Raw genomic sequence first — 20,148 nt, 5'->3', positions numbered from 1 at the left:
CTCATACCACAACCTTTCAGGCTAGATTTTTATAATACCCATTTAGCAGATAAAGAAATGGAGGCACAAGGAGGTTAAGTCACTTGTTCAAGAGCACACAGCCCAGAAGAGGGGGAGCTTTGTCTCTGCCAGCATGCTGCCCCGGGTCTTGGAGCAGAGCTTGGGAATGCCCTTGGGATTTGGAGTTCGGTGGGGAGGCTGTTGCCTATGTGGCAGGCTGGGGAGGGTATGCTGTTGCTGAATCTGAGCTTGTATTATTTCCACACTGGCAAAACGAATTATTTCCAGTAGACAGGAGGATGGGGTGGGGGTATGGGAGTGGAGGACATTGCAGTGAGACCAAGGGCACTGGCTGCCAGGGCCAGTCACTTGGGGGAAAGGGCAGGGGCTGGCCTTTGCCAGAAGACAGTGATGAATGGTCTGGATTCCAGGCTTAGGTTGCCTAAGGGCATACAAGACTCAGCCCCTGCATTGGGGTTGGTGGTGGTGGTGTCGGAAATCACTGCCATCCTGGAGGAGCCAGGAGGGGGGCCTAACCCACCTTGGGTGAAGGCCAGGAAGCCCGTGGGGCCTCTGGAATACTAATGGCCTCTGGTGGGTCCTGCAGGATGCAGCAGGCAGGCTGGCGTCTATTTGTCTCTCCATTCTCAACTCTGCAGGTTCCTGGAGAGGGGTGATGGGGACCACGGAGTGAGGACCAGGCTTGGACCAGGGTCTTTGGCTGAACAAGAGTCTGGCTGCAGTGGGAAACACATGAGTGCTGGAACTGGGCTCTACCACTTCCTAGCTGTGTGACCTCAGACAAATCACTTCATCTCTCTGGGCCTCAGGTACGTGTAAACAGGTGCAGCGATGCCGACCTGAGGGGTGGTGAGGAAGGTGCACAGTGAGTGCTGACTCAGGAGACGGTGCTCTCTGTTATAAAGCGGTTACCATCCTGCACCATAACAGGCAGGTCCTGAAAGTCACCTCCAAGGGAGGGAGAGCCTGAAAATCCCCCATATCGCCTGGCTGAGAGTGATTTTATTTTATTTTATTTTTTTTAAAGAGAAATAAGGAATATAATCCTCAAAGGATTTTCCCTTTTGGCTCTTAAAAAAAAAACTAATATCTTCATTTCCATCCCCCTCTTTATAAGCTAGTTTGTAGAAAATTAAAATGGGGAACTCACCAAGGCTGATATTTTAATTGAATCTTGTCTGGTGTCCTCTGTAGGATTCTCTGACTAGCGTCCTCTATTCAATCCTCCCTGCTCCGTTTAGCCCGGTTCCCAGCCTTGGTGGGGCCTTGGTGGGGCCTGGGACTGGAAGGGCCGCCTAGGGCCCAAGTGACTTTCCATCAAGAAAAAGGAGCTTCAGCCTGGCCCCTACCTACCCCTAGGGGTCATGGGGTCAGAGGGGCCCAGGGCACAATTTCTGATCTGTGCAAGGCCCCTGCTGGCTGTGCCTGTTTCCTCCCCTGGAGATGGGATTCATCCGAATGACTTCACCCAGGACCCAGTACTCCTGACACAGCCAGCAGATCAATACCGTGTTTTGTCCTCTCCCACCTCCAAGATCTGAGGGGCTCCCAAAGCAGGGGGAAGCAGGGCTGCCTTGAGCTGCTCCTAGGCCCACACAGGAGAGCTTCTCTTGCATCCGTCCATGGGTCATCCAGCCGCTGGTTAGAAAGCCAGTTAGCGGCTTCCCCCACTTTCAGGGATTTGGGTAATAATAATAATGCTTCTTTTTTTTTTTTTTTTGAGACGGAGTCTCACTCTGTCACCCAGGCTGGAGTGCAGTAGCGTGATGTCGGCTCACTGCAAACTCTGCCTCCCGAGTTCAAGCGATTCTCGTGCCTCAGCCTCCCGAGTAGCTGGTATTGCAGGCGTGTGCCACCATGCCTGGCTAATTTTTGTATTTTTAGTAGAGACGGGGTTTCATTATGTTGGCCTGGCTGGTCTCGAGCTCCTGACCTCAAGTGATCTGCCTGCCCGGGCCTCCCAAAGTGCTGGGATTATAAGCGTGAGCCACCGCGCCTGGCCAAACAATGCTTCTTGAGCGCTTAAGTCCTGTCAGACGTGCTACCTGCAGAATCTTATTTTGTCCTCATAACAACCCAAAGAGGAAGGAACTATTGTTATTATTATATTATTGAGACAGGGTCTCACCGCCGCCCAGGCCTGGAGTGCAGTGGTGTGACTATAGCTCACTGCAGCCTCGAACTCCTGGGGTCAAACAATCCTCCTGATTCAGTATCCTGAACAGCTAGGACTACAGGCCCATGCCACCAAGCCTGCCTAATTTTTACTTTTAGAGACAGGAGTCTCGCTATGTTGCCCAGGCTGGTCTCAAACTCCTGGCCTCAAGACAGCCTCCTGCCTAGGCCTCCCAAAGCCCTAGGATTACAGGTGTGAGCTATAGTGCTTGGTCTGGAAGCAACAATTATTATGTTCCCATTTTATGGATGAAGAAACTGAGGCTCAGAGAGGATAAGTAACTCCCGAGGCCACAAAGCCAGATTTAATGGCAGAGCCAGATTTAATGGCAGAGCCAGGATTAGAATTCAGACCATCTCACCCCAGAGGCCCCCTCAAGTCAGCCTCGGTTTCCTGATTTTGGATTAAAGTGCGTTTGCCCTGGCCCTGGGTTCCTGGCGCGTCCCTGGACCCTCGCCCCACTGCCCTCTGCAGCCCGCCTTGTCCAGGACAAGCAGGCTGGCCAGGGACTGAGGGGAAGACAGGGGTTCTCTGGGCCTCATCGCCCTGTCCCCCATCCCGAGGCCCAGCCCAGAGGCGGGCTTCCTCCTCTGCCCCGCGGGCGGCTGCAATAATTGCTAATCAGCCACCGCTAATTATCCGGCCCATGGAGAGGTGAGCACAGCAAGGGAGCGCGGAGGCGGCGCAGGACCCGGGTTCCAGCCCAGGCTCGCGCAGCAGGACGCTGGCACTCTTCACTCTTCGTTTCTGGGCCTTGGTTTCCCTGGCTACATGTAGGGGTGGGAGAAGGCAGTAAGTAGGGCTGTAACTCTGAAATGCAAGGGAAAGAGCCTCGCTGACTACCTCAAAGAAAGCTAAGGTGGTTGCACAGCTTTTGATTGGAGGCTGAGCTCAGCCTGGTTGCCTGCTTTAAAACCTGGATGCTGGGGTAACGAGGTGGTCAACTCTCACTTTTCTCATCCATTAAAGTACTGATATCCACTTAAAACGGTTATAAGGATTCAATATGGTATTTGGAATCGTTCCTGACATATAGTAAGTGCTCAATAAATGAAGCTTACGGCTAGGGGGGAGCATTTTGCTTACATTATCTCATTTAATTCTCAGAACAACTTGGGGAGGGAGGTGTTATGACAGATGGGGAAACTGAGGCTCAGAGAGGAGAAACCGCTTGTTTTGTGAACCAAGCATCCATTTATCCCCACATCCATGCCAAGCATTTGCTGAGCACTTACCACGCTCCAAACTCATTGCTGAAACAGACAGCTACCTCCCGCCGCCTTGGAGCTCATGTTCCAGCAATTTGAATTTCCACCCCTCTGGCTCCCCCTGAGAGGGACACCTCCCTACTCACTTGTAGTAGCTGGGGAGGATATAAGGGGAGGCCCACCCAATGGAAACCCTTGGGGTTTGGATGCCTAATGATCCCCCTTCCCATCAACATCTCATGTAAATTTCTTTCATAATTACACTGAAAGCTATCAAACTATCTAATTTAATTTCTTTGCAAAAATAAATAGCTAAAGTGGCCCTAGGTACTGGTATAAATACTTCAGGCAGAATGGTCTTAGATTGCTGCTTGTGCAGGCCTGACTGGCCACAATACACACTTAATAAGTACATATTTATTGGGCCTGTGCCCCACTTTGGAAGAGGCAGGGATTCTGCTGACTCAGCCAGAAGGAGAGGAAAGCAACTGGGGCCATGGTGGTAATGTGAGGAGGAGGGGAGGGAGCGGAGGGAAAATATACTGGGTAATTAATTATCCGTCTTTGTACATCCATAATTTTTTATTAAACAAATATGCAAATGCTGCCTAACTGGTTGCCTTCGCCTGGGTCTGCCTCCAATATAAGTGTTAACATGCAATTGGGCCTGTGGGGCGGAGGCCTGTCTGCAAAGCGGGCCAGGGCTGGGTCAGTATCTCCTCTCTCCTTCACTTGCTATGGCTCCCCTGGTCCACTGGGCCCAGCATCATTACTCCAATGTGCTTACCCAAGGCCAGTAGTTATGCCTTCTTAATATCACTCCTCAGCAGTCCCATCTCTCTTCCTGGCTGCTACGGCTCACCATCAGATGCCATCCTTTTTTTTTTCTGGCTTCTTCTTCTCCAACCTCATTTCCTGTCCTTCTCCCTCTTGCCTGGTGTGCCTCGCTGAACTGGCCCCACCCAGGCTCGTGGCACCTCAGGCCCTTTGCACTCACTTTATCTCTGGAATGCTGTGTTCACAGGGTCAGTTCTTCCTTTTCATTTGAGTTTGAGGTCAGTGTTGCCTTCCCCAACCACCCGGTTGAAAGTGCCTCTTTTGGTTTTTTGCTACTTTGTTTTGCTGTTTTTTTTTTCAATAGTACCTATTACTCTGATAATTTTCCTTTTTTACGTATTAGTTTTTCAAATTTCTTTTTCTCTTCTACTGGAACGTAACTTCTGAGAGAACAGCCTTGTGTTGTTTATTGCTGTATCCCCAGTGACTAGAACAATATGCATAGTTGGTCCTTGCAAAATGTGCATTACCTGAATGAATGAACAAAGGGAGGAAGAGCTTCCTCACTCCCATTTTTGTCCCCCCATCACTCTCTTCTATTTATGCCATTCAAGATAATCTTAAAAACACGAATCCTACTGTGGACAACCTTCCCTGACTCCTTAGTTCTTTGGAATAATATCCAAGTTCCTTTTCCTGCCCCTTTATGACCTGGCCTCTGTTCACCTCTCCAGCACTCTCTCTATCCCTCTCAACTCCCTTCATCCTACACACACATTGGCCTTCACACGAAGCACCAGGCTTCCAGCCCTGGACAAATTGTTCCAGTTGCCAAACTCTCTTCCATACCCTTCTTTGCTTGGTCAGCTCCACTTTGTCTTCTGTGTCTCAGTCAGGCATCACCTCCTCCAGGAAGCCCTCCTGTATAACCTCCTTTTTGCCTTTCTTTGTTGTGACACTTTCCACTTTGCCCTCTTACCTTTCTGCTACCCTTTGTAGATGGAGAGCTTCAGGAAGGAAGGCAGGAATGGTATCTAGTTTGTCATCATTTAGGTAACAATTGTGGAATTGGGCTATGAACCAGATTCTGAATGAAGAAGATGGGTTCTGGAGCCAGCCTGCCTGGATTCATATGCCAACTCTGCTATTTACCGGCCACAGCAGCTGCCCTCTAAGATGGCCCCCAATGGGGTTGTGGCATCCGGTATTCTTGCCTTAATGCAGACCCCCTCCCCTAGATTTTGAGTTGGACCTAGTGACCTGCCTCAAATAATACAACATAACAAAAGTAATGAAATGTCACTTCTGAGGTTAGGTTATAAAAAACTGGCTTCTTTCCATCTTGGGCACCCTCTCTTGCTTTCTGTCTTGAGGGTGGCCAGCTGCTATGCTGTGAATTGCCCCATGGAGAGGCCTACGTGGCAAGGAGGTGATATCTCCAGCTCTACAGGCACCAGCTAAACTGCACATGGATTCCTGGCCTACAGAAACCGTGAGACAATAAATGTTTTATTTGTTTGTTTGTTTGTTTGTTTTGTTTTGTTTTGTTTTGAGATGGAGTCTCGCTTAAGGTGGAGTGCAGTGGTGTGATCTCTGCTCACTGCAAATTCTGCCTCCCGGGTTTAAGTGATTCTTCTGCCTCAGCCTCCTGAGTAGCTGGGATTACAGGCGCCCACCACCACACGTGGCTAATTTTTGTATTTTTGGTAGACCATGTTGGTCAGCCTGGTTTCAAACTCCTGACCTCGTGATCTGCCCACCTCGGCCTTCCAAAGTGCTGGGATTACAGGCGTGAGCCGCCGCACCCGGCCAGCAGTGGATAATTAAATACTGACTGAGTAATCATGGGGAAGTTACTAGATCTTTCTGTGTGTCAATTTCTCTATCTATAAAATGGGGATAGGTTGGGCGCAGTGGCTCACACCTGTAATCTCAGCACTTTGGGAGGCTGAGACAGGCGGATCACTTGAGGTCAGGAGTTTGAGATAAGCCTGGTCAACATAGTGACTCCCATCTCTACAAAAAATAAAAATAATTAGCCTGATGTAATAGCGCATGCCTGTAGTCCGAGCGACTTGGGAGGTTGAGGTAGGAGAATCGCTTGAACCTGGGAGGTAGAGGTTGCAGTGAGCCGAGATTGTGCCACTGTGTAGTTGCCAGCCTGGGCAACAGAGTGAGACTCTGTCTCAAAAATAAAATAAAATGAAATAAAATAAAATAAAAGGGGATAATGATCGTACCCACCTTGTGGGGTTGTTTTGAGGGTTGAATCAGTATATGTAAAGCCCTTAGAATAGTGCCTGGTATACAGTAAGTGCTATGTAGGTGTAGCTCTTCTTATATTCTCAGGACCTAGGAGGTGCTTAATAAGTGTTGAGCAGACGTAAACGTGATCAGATAGTAGTTACTGTTTATTCCTCCCTTGACATGAAGGTCCTGCTTCTCAAGATGGCATTCAAGGCCCGTTATGACCCCCTGACCTCAGCCAGTTTCATGGCTGTCGTGCTGGACACTGTTTAGGCCACCGTATCTCATTTCATTCTTATCATAGAGCTTCCCTATGAGGTAGGAACTGTTTCACAAATGCAGAGACCTGGGTTCAGAGAGGTTAAGTACCTTGCTCAAGGTCACACAGTGAGAACAAGGTTAAGGTAAATTTGAATCCAGGAATATCTGACTTCTGGTTCAGCTTATTTGCATGTCCTCAGTGCCTCCCAACGGCCTGGTATAAGCAGGAAGTGGGTACATGGCCACCAAATGATCAACTGCTTGCCCTGGGTGACTATTAGTCCCCACATCTTCCGCATTTGTCAGGGAAAAGCAACAACAACAACAAAAAGCTCACCCCTGCCGAGAGATTTTGGAGAGCGATGCTTAACCCAGAGGACGGACCCGCCAATGGGGGCCTGGGGCATGTGCCCAGCGGCCCTGCTCAGTGGCCTGCTTTAATGCAGGGGGAGGAAGAGGCAGTGGGAGCCAGCAGGGAGAGCTGCCCATTAGCCCTAATTAGCAGCCTGTCTGGAAAAGAGCTTGGGCAGAAATTAAGATGCTGCCAGTGGGTCCCAGCTGGGTCGCAGCAGAGTGACAGCTGCAACATCTCCAGAGCCTGAGCTTGAAACACCCATCTGGGAAGGCCTCTCTGCCTGTTTTTACCTGGACCCGGCACCCCCTGGGAGACAGCCAGACCCTCTTCCAGTCAGACAATGACCACCAAGACACCCCCGCCCCTACCACGCATGCAGAGCGCTCACAAAGTCCCCACGCCTTGGATGTCTCCGTGGGACCTCCCACACTCCTGCAAGATGGAACCTCTGTACCTGTTTTGCAGAAGAAGAAACAGAGGTCATGAGAACTTTAACGGTGTGCCCAAGACCCACAATTAGGAAATGGCAGAGTTCTGGGGGAGCCCTTGGCCCAGTGCCCTAAGCCCAAGGCTGGGGGTGGGAAGAGGAGGCCCCAGAAGGATCCTGACTAGGGCTGGGACAGGGGATTAGCAGGAGGACAGGGGACAGTGCCTGGGCCCCAAGTCACAATCATTGACTCCATCCCCTTATCCCAACCCAGGGGAGGGAAGAGTGTCACCAGTGCCACGTCTTCCGGGGGAAGAAACAAGTTATGCAGTAGAGGTGGGCCGGGTGGAGGGGGAAATAGAAGTGGAAGAACAGGAAAACCAAATGTCAGGAAGGACCCAGCCTGCCTCCCAAATCTTCACTTCCTCTCTCAAAGCGCTAAGAATAAACTAGGGTTTAAAATCAAACTAAAAATAAAATAAAAAAAATATCACAAAACCCTAAAGCTGCCTTCCAAGAAATCAATGGCAGTGATTCGGGCAGCAGACATGCTGTGGGGAAGCCCTGCTGGACGGCAGGCAGGGCTGTGCGGTGGGAGGTGGGCCAAGGGGGCCAGGGTCCAAGGGGGCCTGCTTCGGGCTGCCGGTGTTGTTATTCATAATAACAACAGGCCAGGTGTCCAGGGTTTATGACACACCAGATACTTGATGGGTGCTTTGTAGAGATGAACTCTTTAATCCTTGCAATTAATCTCCTAGGGGTGGGTCCATATCAGTTCTTGTTTCATAGTTGAAGAAATAGGTGCAGGCGGTGAAAGGGCCTGTGCAGGTGGAGGAGGGAGATGTCCACTACAAATCTGTCCATCTCCAGAAGGTCGTGTGTGTCTCAGCTACACCAGACTGAGATGGGGGGATGCTGCCAGCTATGAGGGAGTCCATCATTTTCACCTCAAAGAATGACTTAGATCTTTCACTTTGAATAAGTTTTGAAAGCGGAGGAGAGAGAGAATAGGCAGTTATTGGCTGCCTGGGAGGCAGCGAGGAAGAATCACTTCCCGGAAGGGAGACTGGGGTCTCATAGGAGACCAATGCCTGACTCATCACAGATCTGGATTTGGTGGAAATTTCCCCCAACCTTGGGTCATCTTTCATCGCCCTAGACCTTGACCAGGGGTTGACATTGACAAAGTCCCATCTATGGGCTGCACCTTGCCTATTTTGCCAATAAAGTTTTATTGGAACACAGCACATCCACATCGACTTTTACTTCTTGTCTGTGACTGCTTTCATGCTATGGTGACACAGATGCATAGTTACCAGTGACTGTGTGGCTCTCAAAGCTGGAAAATACTTACTCTCTGGCCCTTTGCAGAAAAAGTTTGCTGATCCAGATCCTAGATGACATAATCATCCCTTTAAGATTTTAGAATTCTAGAATATCAGAGTCAAAGCATTCACACAGAATATATTGTCCAGCTGAGGCACAGGGAGGGGAAGGGACTTGCCCAAGGACACACAGCAAATAGTGAAAGAACCAAGCAGAGGGTCCTCAGCTCTTGCACTGGACTGATGCAGTGGCCAGGGGGGCTACCTTGAGGAAACCCGGACAGCATCGATGCTAGTGCTGACAAGGGTGTAGTTTGCACATCCCTGACAATCCCTACATGGCATTAAATGACACTGAACTGTCACTTGGTGAGAAACGTGCTCCCTCCTCAGTCCTCTTTCAGTCTTTCCATTACGTCAAAGAGAAAGTTGGGTTTGGGGATTGTGTGTCTTTATCATTTCTCAAGTACTCAGTAATCTTCCTTTGTAATAAAGAGGGTATAAGACCCAGGCTGAAGCCTTCTGCAGGCAATGTTATCAGACCCGGCATCAGTAGCCTGTTTAGTGTGCTTATTTTTACATCACCGTCTATGTTCTGTGTTACTGTTTTTCCACTTAATGTACTGATGGAAGTTTTGCTTTCAAAATAAAACTAAGCTTAAAAAGGAGGTTGTTGGGGGAAGAAAAACATTAAGTAAATAATAGTTCGGGTGGTACTTGGATACAGCAGAAATCATGAATATGGTATTTGAATGGCTGAGACAGGGAAAACACCGATCGATTCCATAATGTTTCTAGAACTGCAGTTCCAAGGTTCTGTGATTTAAGAGCAGAATGTGGTCTCAGAGCAAGGGTAGGGCTGCCATCATGGTGGTGCAGGCTGGCCACGGCACAAGGCCTGCCTCCAGGCCCTCATCTGGATGACGAGTGACTTCTAATTTGCATGAAGATGTGCTATGGGCCAGTAGGCTCCCCAGTCAGGTGCCCTCATGTCTGCCTTCTAACTCGAGGTACAGATCCCATGGGATGGGGACATCTTGGAGGCAGCCAAGCGATTGGCAGAGGTCAGAGAATAGAGGTCACTGAGATGGGGGTGCTCCCTGTTGCCATCTGGTCACCCTGCCTGCAGTGAGGCTGCTCCTGTCCCAAGCTGCTGCATGACAATGCTGGCCTTGGTGGCATGGGCTGTGAACAACCTTCCATAGCAGCCAGGCCCTGGGGTCAGATCAACTTGGATTAGAGGGCTGCCTCTGCCACATGCTCACTGTGTGACCTTAGGCAACTTCTCTCCCGCCTCTCTGAGCCTCAGTTTCCACAACTGTGCAACGGAGCTCGTTAGTGATTGGACCCGACTCCCAGGGTTGTCCTGAGGATGTGCATTCAGTGGCACAGGGAATGAGTGGCACGCAGTGAAGGCTGAATAAACAGCAGGTAGGCTGAGCCTTCCTCATCCTGAGAGGTGCCCTCTGGAAGTGTCATGGAGTGGTCAGCTCTCCCAGAGGTCACGGCTGGGTCTACATGAAGCTGGTGGCTGCGGAGAGGCCAGGCTGACTCCCGCCGCCACTGGTAAGCTGAGTTGATGGCAACTGGCTCCCCAGCCGCCAGGCAGCTACTGACATTTTTATGGCCAGATCACAGGTAATGAGCTTTCCCTCCAGAACCTAGGGACATTCTGGAAAATTGTATTCGGATGGAAGTGGGATGGGAGTGGGGAGAGGCAGGTCCAGGAGGTGAGAGACTCTCCCTGCCTCTGCCTGCCTCCATGCCTACCCTCATCCCCACTGCAAAGAGGAGAATCAACCAAAACCATCTAGCCATGTGGGGGCCCAGACCCCTAGGGACGGTGCAGGAGGCAGATTTCTTTTCCCTCTTGGCATTCCTTTGTGCTGAGCTCTGCAGTCTCAGAGGCAGATTCCCTGGCATTACAGAGGGGCAGTGACTGTGCTCCAAAGGCCTCCTTTCTTCCTTCCACGTGTGCATACTGCATCACGTATGCATCCACCATTCCCCCACCTGCCCTCCCACACATCAACAGATGTTTATGGAGCCCTCTCCTTGGCTATGCACTGCACTGTGTAAGGCCCTGAGGACAGGGTGGTAGACAGGACCAAGAAGAGGCACACATCCTTCCCAAGAACATTCACTCACTCATTCATTTACTCAACAGATGTTTACTGTGCTTCTGTTATGTGCCAGTCACCATGGCTAGTGGAGATACAATGATGAAGAAGAAAGATACTGTTCTTCTGCTCAGGGGCATCAGGGGAATGCCCCTCCAGGCTTCGGGATGGGCACTGATGGGTACTCCTGAGAATAAAGGCAATGGAGCCCTAAGGCTACTGGTGATGAGTGCTTATGGTGACCCCAAAGTCATCAATGATGACTTTCATCAATGACGGTATCCTTTCATCGATGATGGTATGCTTTCATTGATGATGGTATCCTTGACGTGTTGTTGTTAAGCATTGATATGCTTCAAGCACATCAGTTACAGACGCTGATATCACTCCTAGGGCATAAAGGATGGGTGCTGGTGGGGTAGAAACCTTTTGCTCCTGTGGGAGATCTTGGTTCACCCTCCCCATTTGGCCTTTCTTCTTCCACTCAATTAAAGCTCTTGCAGGCAGACGGACCGAGGGTGGACTCTGTGGCCCAAGACGTGATGTGATGGTGGCTGTCCAACAGCCTCCCCCACTGAAAGGGCTGGCTTCCCACTGGAGGCCAATTGATTCCCTTGCCTGGGCTTCTCTCTGCAGTTAGAATGTCATTTCCACAAAACTCTCTTTCTTGTAATTGCTGAGAATTACTTATGAAGAGAGAGAGAGTGTGTGTGGGTATTGATTGCCACCCCGAGAAGCTCAGGAATCATTTAGAGTAGATTAACCTAACTTTCTTTTGCCTTTTGGGAAGTTGGACTCTGAGTTATTTAAGAAGATTAATCAGCTCATAAGAGATCTGGACAGTCTCCCTACCTCTTCTATCTCTTTTTGGATTAGCTGAGGCCATGTCATTTTCACCCTGCCTTCAAAATATCCTTTTCCTCACTCTCTAGCACCCTGTCTACATTTTCACCGTTTTTTCCCAATCCATTTAGTTCGACAGGATTCTCTGCAGCTCCTCTTTTGGAGAATGGGTGGAGACATCTCTGGCTGCCATTAGATTACTTTGATAGACTTGTTGCCTGGATCTTGGGCTGGGCACCTCAGAGAGGGCCGGGCCACTCCAGGCAAGTCTCCTGCATCCAAGCCCGGAGTCTCTGCAGCTGTCACGTAGGAAAAGTCCAACCATTCCATTCTAAAATGAAGTATTTTCCAGAGGCTTTTCTGCGAGGTTTGCACATTGATTCTGCAGATGCCAATCCTATCCATCCAATCTTCTGGGCTTCCAGGTGCTACTCATCCCCTCCTCTTCCCTCCCAGGAAGCTGTCCCAGACTGTGCTATCATTCTGGGAGCACTAGTTCTGCTTACTGAAGCAGAGAGGATGGGAAATGAGAGGATAGAAAGGAAGCCCAAGAGAGGAAAGGGAGAAGGGAAAAGGTGGTGAGTGGCCCTGGGGAAGGAGTCAGCATTTGCCTGATTTTGTGACACATTTTGTGGAGTGTAAAAAGGGAGGGTTCTGGAGCCAGACAGACTTGGGGTCAAACCTCAGCTTTAGTCCTTCCTAGCTTGGTGACCTTGGGCAAGTCACTTTACCTCTCTGAAATTTCATCATTCACATGGGATGATAACAGTTCCTAGCTCACATTACCACTGCCAAATGAGGTCTTGTATGTGACATGCTGAAAGCAAGGCCTGGCGCTTAGTGGGTGTGCCACTGACAGCAGGTAGATATCGCCAGGCCCCAAACATGGGGGAACTCCCAGTGGATCTTCTGTAAAGACTTGATGTATGATACGGAATTTCATCCTTGGGAGCCTCTACTCCTCTTCCTCATCCTCCTGTCTCCAGGTAGCTGCAGAAGGAGCAGCCAGGATACCTGGGTCTCTGGCAGGTGAGGCCCAGATTCTCAGCTCCTGGGAGGCTGAGACTATTGCAGGTCCTTGCTGCTGCTTCTCTCCTCTTCCAGGAGAAAAGTTTGAAGTCAAATGGGTCCCGAGGTGGAATATTTTCCAAATGTCAGTGCAATCTGTGGTACATTACAGCTGAATGTGATCATCTCAGTGCTGGGCTCTGAATGTCAGCGCACTGGCCGTGATGGAGTGACAAATAGCAGGTTGACAGGTGGGATTGTGGCCCCCCCTTCCCCTGGGAAATCAGCCTGGGGAACTGGGCCATCTCTGGGTTCATCAGGCGAGGACCACGGGCCTCTGTGGGGACACAGAGTGGGCTTCGAGGGGTCCTGTGCGTGTGGTGTGTGCATGCATGTGTGCACATGTGGCAATGTCTCTGCACCTGTACACCTCCTCCTCCGTGTGCACAAACACTCAGACACCCTGGGAGGGAGTTCAGTAAGCACAGCTGGAGATCTGTGTGTGGCTGTTGTAGGTGTGTTCTTCATCTCCATCTCCATCATGTTCTCCAAGAGTTTACACGCATTAGGAGAACTGCTTGCATGGTGTACACGCATTTGCACTAACTTGTGAGACTGTGTGTACCGTATAGATACAGACACCGTCTATCTCATGGAACCTTTTCTATTTGTTGTGTACACGATCTTCCTGTGCCCATATGTGTAGTTGTGTGTGTGCACAATTGTGTATGATTCTGTGAATAGTATTTGATTGTATGTGTGTGGTTGTCTAGGTTTATAAATTCCATCTCAACTGCAAAGGTGGAAGGGGAAACTGGAGTTGGGAGGAGGGTCTCTGCCTCACTGCCCTCGTGGTGGGGCATTTTAATGGTTGCCTGCTCTGTGGGGCCTGTGATTGGCTGGGTGGGATGGGGATTAAATTGACTCCAATTACCAGAGAGTGAACAGTGAGCTGTGAGGTCAGGGGGACGGTGCGTGGATGCCAGGATCTGCCAACCACAACGGGATTAAAAAGCCCTACGTATGTAAGCGGCCTCATATGTCTGTGTGAGGCTGAGTGCTCATGAATGCCTGTGACCACGTGTTTGACATCATTGTGGCTGGGTGTATTTGCCCATGAGAATGCACACAAGCATATCTGTGTTGTGTGTGTGATTGTGAGAATGCAGATGTGTCCCTGTGCATCCTTCTATGTGGTTGTCATTGTGCCTGCGTGGGTGTGCTAGCATGCATCTGTGTGTCTGGGGATGTGTGTGAGTTGTGGTCTGTGAGCACGTGTGTCTATATATATGACTCTGCATGTGTCTTCGTGTGTGAGGGTTCTGCGTGGGTGTGTGAGGGTTCTGCGTGGGTGTGTGTGTCTTTGTGTGAGACTTCACATATATGGGTGGGTCTCTGGTTTTCTCTCTCTCTCTCTCTCTCTCTGTGTGTGTGTGTGTGTGTGGTTAAATGTGAGAGTCTCAGTGAATCAGTGGCTAGAAGGGAAGAGGTAGGGAGAAAACTGTTCTCCATCCCATTCCCATCCTAGCTGGTGATCAGAATTCCAAGGCCTCCTCCCTCTGACCACACCTGAGTATAAACTTCCACAAAAAGTGGGAAGACTTCTCATTAGGGAGCCTGATGAGGGAGGGGTCTGTGAGCTGGTGCTGAGCCTGGAATGGGGGATGCCATGGGTTGAGTTGTGTCCCCCTAAAATTCATATGTTGAATTCCCGAAGTAGTTGTACATGAGAACATGACCTTGTTTGGAAATAGGATCATTGCAGATGTACTTAGCTAAGATGAGGTCATCCTGGGGTCAAGTGGGCCACTAATCCAATATGACTTGTGTCCTTATAAAAGGGGAAATTTGGGCTGGGCGCGGTGGCTCATGCCTGTAATCCTGGCACTTTGGGAGGCCGAGGCGGGTGGATCACCTGAGGTCAGGAGTTCGAGACCAGCCTGGCCAATATGGCAAAACCCTGTCTCTAAAAAAAATACAAAGATTAGCCTGGTGTGTTGGCGGGCGCTTGTAATCCCAGCTACTCGGGAGGTTGAGGCAGCAGAATCCCTTGAACCTGCGAGGTGGAGGTTGCAGTGAGCCGAGGTAGCGCCAGTGCACCCCAGCCTGGGCAACAAGAGTGAAACTCCATCTCAATAAATAAATAAACAAACAAACAAATAAATAAAAATAAAAAAGGAAAATTTGGACCCAGACACAGATGTGTTGAGGGAAGACGATGTTAAGAGACACAGAGAGAAGATGGCCATCTGTAAGCCTGGGAGAGAGGCCTGGAACAGATTCTTTCTTACCTCCCTGCTGGCACCTGGGTATCAGACTTCCAAGCCTCCAGGCCTGGGAGATCATTTGGTGCTGTTGTTTAAGTCACTCAGTTGGTGGTGCTTTATTACAGCAGCCCTAGGACATGAATCCAGGGGTTGTGAAGTGCTCAAGGGCTTCTCCTCTCACTGCCCTTCTGCTCCCGATGGACCCATTCCACAGATGTGTGTGTTGTGATCAGCGGTGGCCTCCTCTTCTCTCCATCTGCTCTGAAGCACTCCTCCCTGGAGGCCTCAGTTAGAAGCCTCCTTTGGGAGACCTTTCAGATAATCCCACCCCGTCCCTCTCCCAGCCCCTTCCCTCTCCCTGGATCTTACCTTCCTTCAAGCTGTCCTGGCAAGGCTGGGCTTTATCACCATCTCAAAAGTAAGTACATTTTCTCCCCATTTTTATCTTCTCTCTGCATAGCTCTATGTCTTTGCATACAGGAGGTGCCCACTAAAGGTCGCAGAGAGGATTCCCAGGTTTCCAACCTCTTCCTGGGCTTGGGATGGGAAAGAGGATTTGTCCTCACCCCTCCTTCCCCCTACACCATGCCACCTCTTCCATGTCCTAACAGCTGCTGTTTATTTGGTGTTTACTGTATGCCAGGGATGAGCTAGGTGCTTTAGTGGGGGACCACTTCCACCTCTGAACAACCCTATGGGGTAGCTGCTATTTTAGCTTCATTTTCCAAAGGGGAAACGGAATCTCAGGGAGGATAAAATAAATGGTCTAAGATCACACCTTAAGATTCATGAATGCCGGATCAGGAAGGAGCTTTAGGAATCTGTTAGGTTACCCCTCTCAGCTGCCCCTATTTCACAGCTGGAGAAACTGAGGTCCAAGTGACTCTTCTCCCTCCACCTGCCTCTGGTGCTCCGCAGGGCTCACCCCTGACTGTCAGATCCCATCGTTTTACACACTGTCCCTGTGCCTCCTACTCTTGCAGCTTTAGCTCTCCTGAAGTCACCAGCGAGTAGAAAGACCTCTTTAGCCTCCGCTCCTCCTCCTGAGCTCCAGCCCTACATTTCTACATCTTGTGCATGTGGCCTGCAGGCCCCTCAAACTCAGCATGTCTAAAATCAAACTGATCTCTCCTGACCCCAGATCCCAGGCTTCTCCTGGGTTCTCTGGCTCATTACCAGCTTTGCCGCCCTTGTCACTCAAAGGCTGAAGTCTCTGACCTCTTCTACCCGCCATCCCCACACCCGGTCAATTGCCAACTCCTGCTGGGTCTTCCTTCTAAACTACTTCTCAAATCTACTGACCCAGTTTAAGCCTCGATGTCTCTCTCTGACAGTCCTGTGTCAGCCTTTCACATCAGCTAGAATTAGGTTTGGCTGCTTGAGACAAAAGACCAAAGTGTCAGTGACTTTGACAAGTTGGAAGTTTATTAGTCTCTTATGTGAGCCAGGTCTGGAGATGGGAAGTTCAGGGCTGGTATGGTAGCTCTATGAGGTTGATAAGAACCAAGTCCATCAATAGGATATGACCTTTGTCCTCATGGCTCAAGGTGGCTGCTTGAGCTCCAGCCATCTCAACTGTGTTCAGCCAGCAAAAAGAAGAAAGGGTCAGTAAAAAAGAGGCAAAAGGCATGAGTCAGCAGCCTTTCAAAGAGGTGTCCCAGAAGCTGCTACATGACAATTCTGCTTCTATTTATTGGCTGGGACTCAGTTCATGCACGGTTCATACACAGCTGTGAAGGAAGCTGGGAAATGTGGTTTTTGTAATAGAAGGCCATACACCCAGCTAAAATTTGGGGCTTCTCTGATTAAGGAAGAAAGTGAGACTGTGACCTCCTCTCTTCCTCACTGGTCTCCCTCTCACTTCTTTCATCCTCTAATCCAGCTTGGGCAAGTAGCCAGGATAATCTTTCTAAAATGCAAATCTATACATAAGGTTGCCAGATTTAGCAAATAAAAATACAAAATTCCCAGTTAAATGTGAATTCCAGATAAGTAATATATAAGTGATTTAGCATAAGTATGTCCTGTGCAATATTTAGAATACTCATACTAGAAAAATTATTTTTTTTTTATCTGAAATTCACATTTAACTGGGCACCCTGCAATTTATCTGTCCAGCCTATCCCTATACTTTTCATGGGTCCCCACTGTTGTCAGAAAAAGACCCAATTTCTCTGGAAGGCTCTGCTGGGCCCTTTGCAATCTGTTCCCCAACGGACCTGTCCAGGTCCTTATTCCCTGAACAAGTCCTGCACTGCTTCCACTTTCTCCAAGTCCCCAAAACCTTTGCTTAAGCTCTTTTCTTGGGAGACTGTCCTTCTCCATCTGAGAAGGCACACGCACCCAGAGGGAACATGGCTTCTGTGGCTCTAGATTCCTGGGGACATGGTAGGGATGAGCGATTATTTGCTGAATGAAATGATGGGTCCAGGGACACACGCAAATGAGAGGCAAGGTTGGAGTGGCTCCCTCACATTCTGACTCTCTGTACAGTGCTCTCTGCACCCAGATGGGCTCATGTGGGCCCAGCACTGGTATCTCTATCCCTGGGGCCTTCATTTTCAACAATCCCACGTCTGGGCATGGCACCCCCCAGCACACAGGGGGTTAAACCAGCCTTGGAGTTGGGAGCTGGAGCCCATGGAATCCTTCCTGACAATAAAGCTAATGAATCCCTCCTTGCTGTTTTCTCTTACACAATAACATTTAATCATCATTTGCACAGCAGATGAGAAGTTTGCGGCAGATGCAATTCTGCGTGACTGGCGATTTCTGCTTGTGGGCACCATTCCTGCTGTCCCCAGCACACCTGACGGTCTGGGACTGGGCAGGCTGTGCCCCAGAGAGGGTGTGTGTGCATCCATGTGACAAGGATCTGACTCCACACACGTGGGAGATGGGCTTTAGAGGCACGTGTCTATGTGCGTGCTTGTCTGTGGGGTTGAGTTAGGCACATGGGGCATGGGTATGAGTGAACTGTGCTGGGCCTGCTTAAAGGTGCATGTGGACAGAGGTGGTTAATGCCTGAGGACACCTTGTCTGGAAGTTGAGGAACCTACACGGAGACAGGCAGATGCACGTATTACCATTGCATGTGTGTGAGTGCTTGGTGCAGATCTGAGCATTTGTTGGAGGATGGTTGTTTGTGTAGGTGCTTATAGGTGATCGTGTACATTATGTTCATACACATAGACCTGTGTGCTCACATGTACAAATGCATCTATGGGACCATACATTTGAATTTGGAGTTTGTAATGGACTGTTCCTGAGGTTACATTTGCTTTTCTGTGAGTGCATACAAATGTGCATATGACTGAGAATGAGAGCGTGGAGTTGTATGTTCATGCACAGAAGCACATGTGAGGGTATGCACACATATGTGCTGTGTATTTGAGTGGAAGTTTCTGGGGACACATATATGTTAGTGAATGTGTATGAGTATATACCTGAATGGGAAAATATGCTTGCTTATTGAAGAGTACCAGTGGACACATGTACATGCATGTAAGAGAACTTATCTATGGCAGGCATGTGTATGCTCTGAATACAAACATGAGCACACACATGAGAGCTTGCCTCCCGTGCATGCATAGCATGCTGGCATGTGTCCACATTTGCAGACTTGCAGGGATATGCTCTGTGTGTATCGCTGTGAACATGTCTGCATTGTGCCCACAGGTATGAACGTGTCTGGGTACGACATGTGCATTCATGTACTGGCATGCTCATGCACACACTGGAACATGAGCCATCTCGCGTCAGAGTGAGGGCTGACAGGGTTGCATTTTCCAAAGGCTCAGCGACCAGTGACAGAGCTGGCCTGGGAGTGCTTGCTGGCAGGAGGTGAGTGGAGCTGCTGATTTGTGACCTGGGGGCGGGCTGTGATGACGGCTGGCTGACGGATGCAGGCGCTTAGACGCCCTCTATGACAGCAGCCGGCTCTCTGAGCTGCCGGAATCAGGAGGTGGGAGGTTAGTTCTTGACCTGTGCTGCTCAATACTGGCTTCCCACCTCCCTGGTGCTTGTCCACAGCCACGTGAGGACACACACACATTGGTACACACCAGAGACACAGACCCTGGCTTGGACAGTGGTCAGCCAGCCAGGCCCCTCTGTCCATCTTGCTCCCAGCTCTGCCATCCCCCTGGAGTGCCTCCCCTTCTCACCAACATGCTTCTCTGTCCTCCCAGAAACTCGACTCAGAATCAGAGTCATCTAGGCCCTGTGCAGAGCTGTGGCGGGTGGGAGTGTAAAATGATTTCAGGTCTTTAAAGGCTTCGTGCCCTTGGGCAAAGCGCGGGTCATCTGTGAGCCCTGGGTTCCTCATCTCATCATCATCAAACAGGCCTAATGAAAGCACCTGCTTGAAATCAAACAAGGCAAATTATGTAAAAGCACTAAACACAGTAAACACGGCATCCATTCTCCATGAGATTTACCTATCTTAGTATTAATTATGTACAGTGCTGAGAACAGGGCCTGGCATGCCGCAATGCTACATAAGTGTGCTGTCACCGTCATCACTACTATCATCATTGTTGTCATTAATATCCCTGGTTCTGAAATCCTTGGCCAATTGCACATCAATTCTTGCTCAAGACCCTGAATACTCTTTTATCCCATGATAATGATGGTGATGATGATGATGACAATAAAAGGGGAATATTTTTCTTTTCATCTTCCTAGATGGCTTGTAAGGAGGGCAGACACGGTAAGTGGAAGGCTCTTTATTTTCTAAGCTCCTTGATAGAGCTGGGTTTGCTTATTTGGAGCCTGGAGCTGGCATGGTTATATTTTCTGCCTAACACAGGGAGAGGATTTGGAACTCTTGGGGAACCTGGTGAGAACCAATGAGACAGATGACCAAAAGCTGTGTGTTCCATAAAACCCTCCTCTGTGACCCCAAGTCATCAGAAAAGCTCACAAATGCTTGGCATGAGTAGACACCTTGTGCAACCCAGTGAAAGGGCAGGACTCACTGGATTTCACTGTGGGCTGGCTCAGCACCCAGTGGAGACAGCAAGCGTGGATGCAGGAGCTAGAAGCAAAGGGGATTGAGGGAATGTTACCTTTTCCTCCACACCTCACTCTGGAACTAGCAGAAATCATGGGG

This window comes from Theropithecus gelada, chromosome 10 (assembly GCF_003255815.1).
Source record: "Theropithecus gelada isolate Dixy chromosome 10, Tgel_1.0, whole genome shotgun sequence".
NCBI lineage: Eukaryota > Metazoa > Chordata > Mammalia > Primates > Cercopithecidae > Theropithecus > Theropithecus gelada.
The sequence above is the reverse complement of the archived record's forward strand: the minus strand, read 5'-3'. Positions refer to the sequence as shown.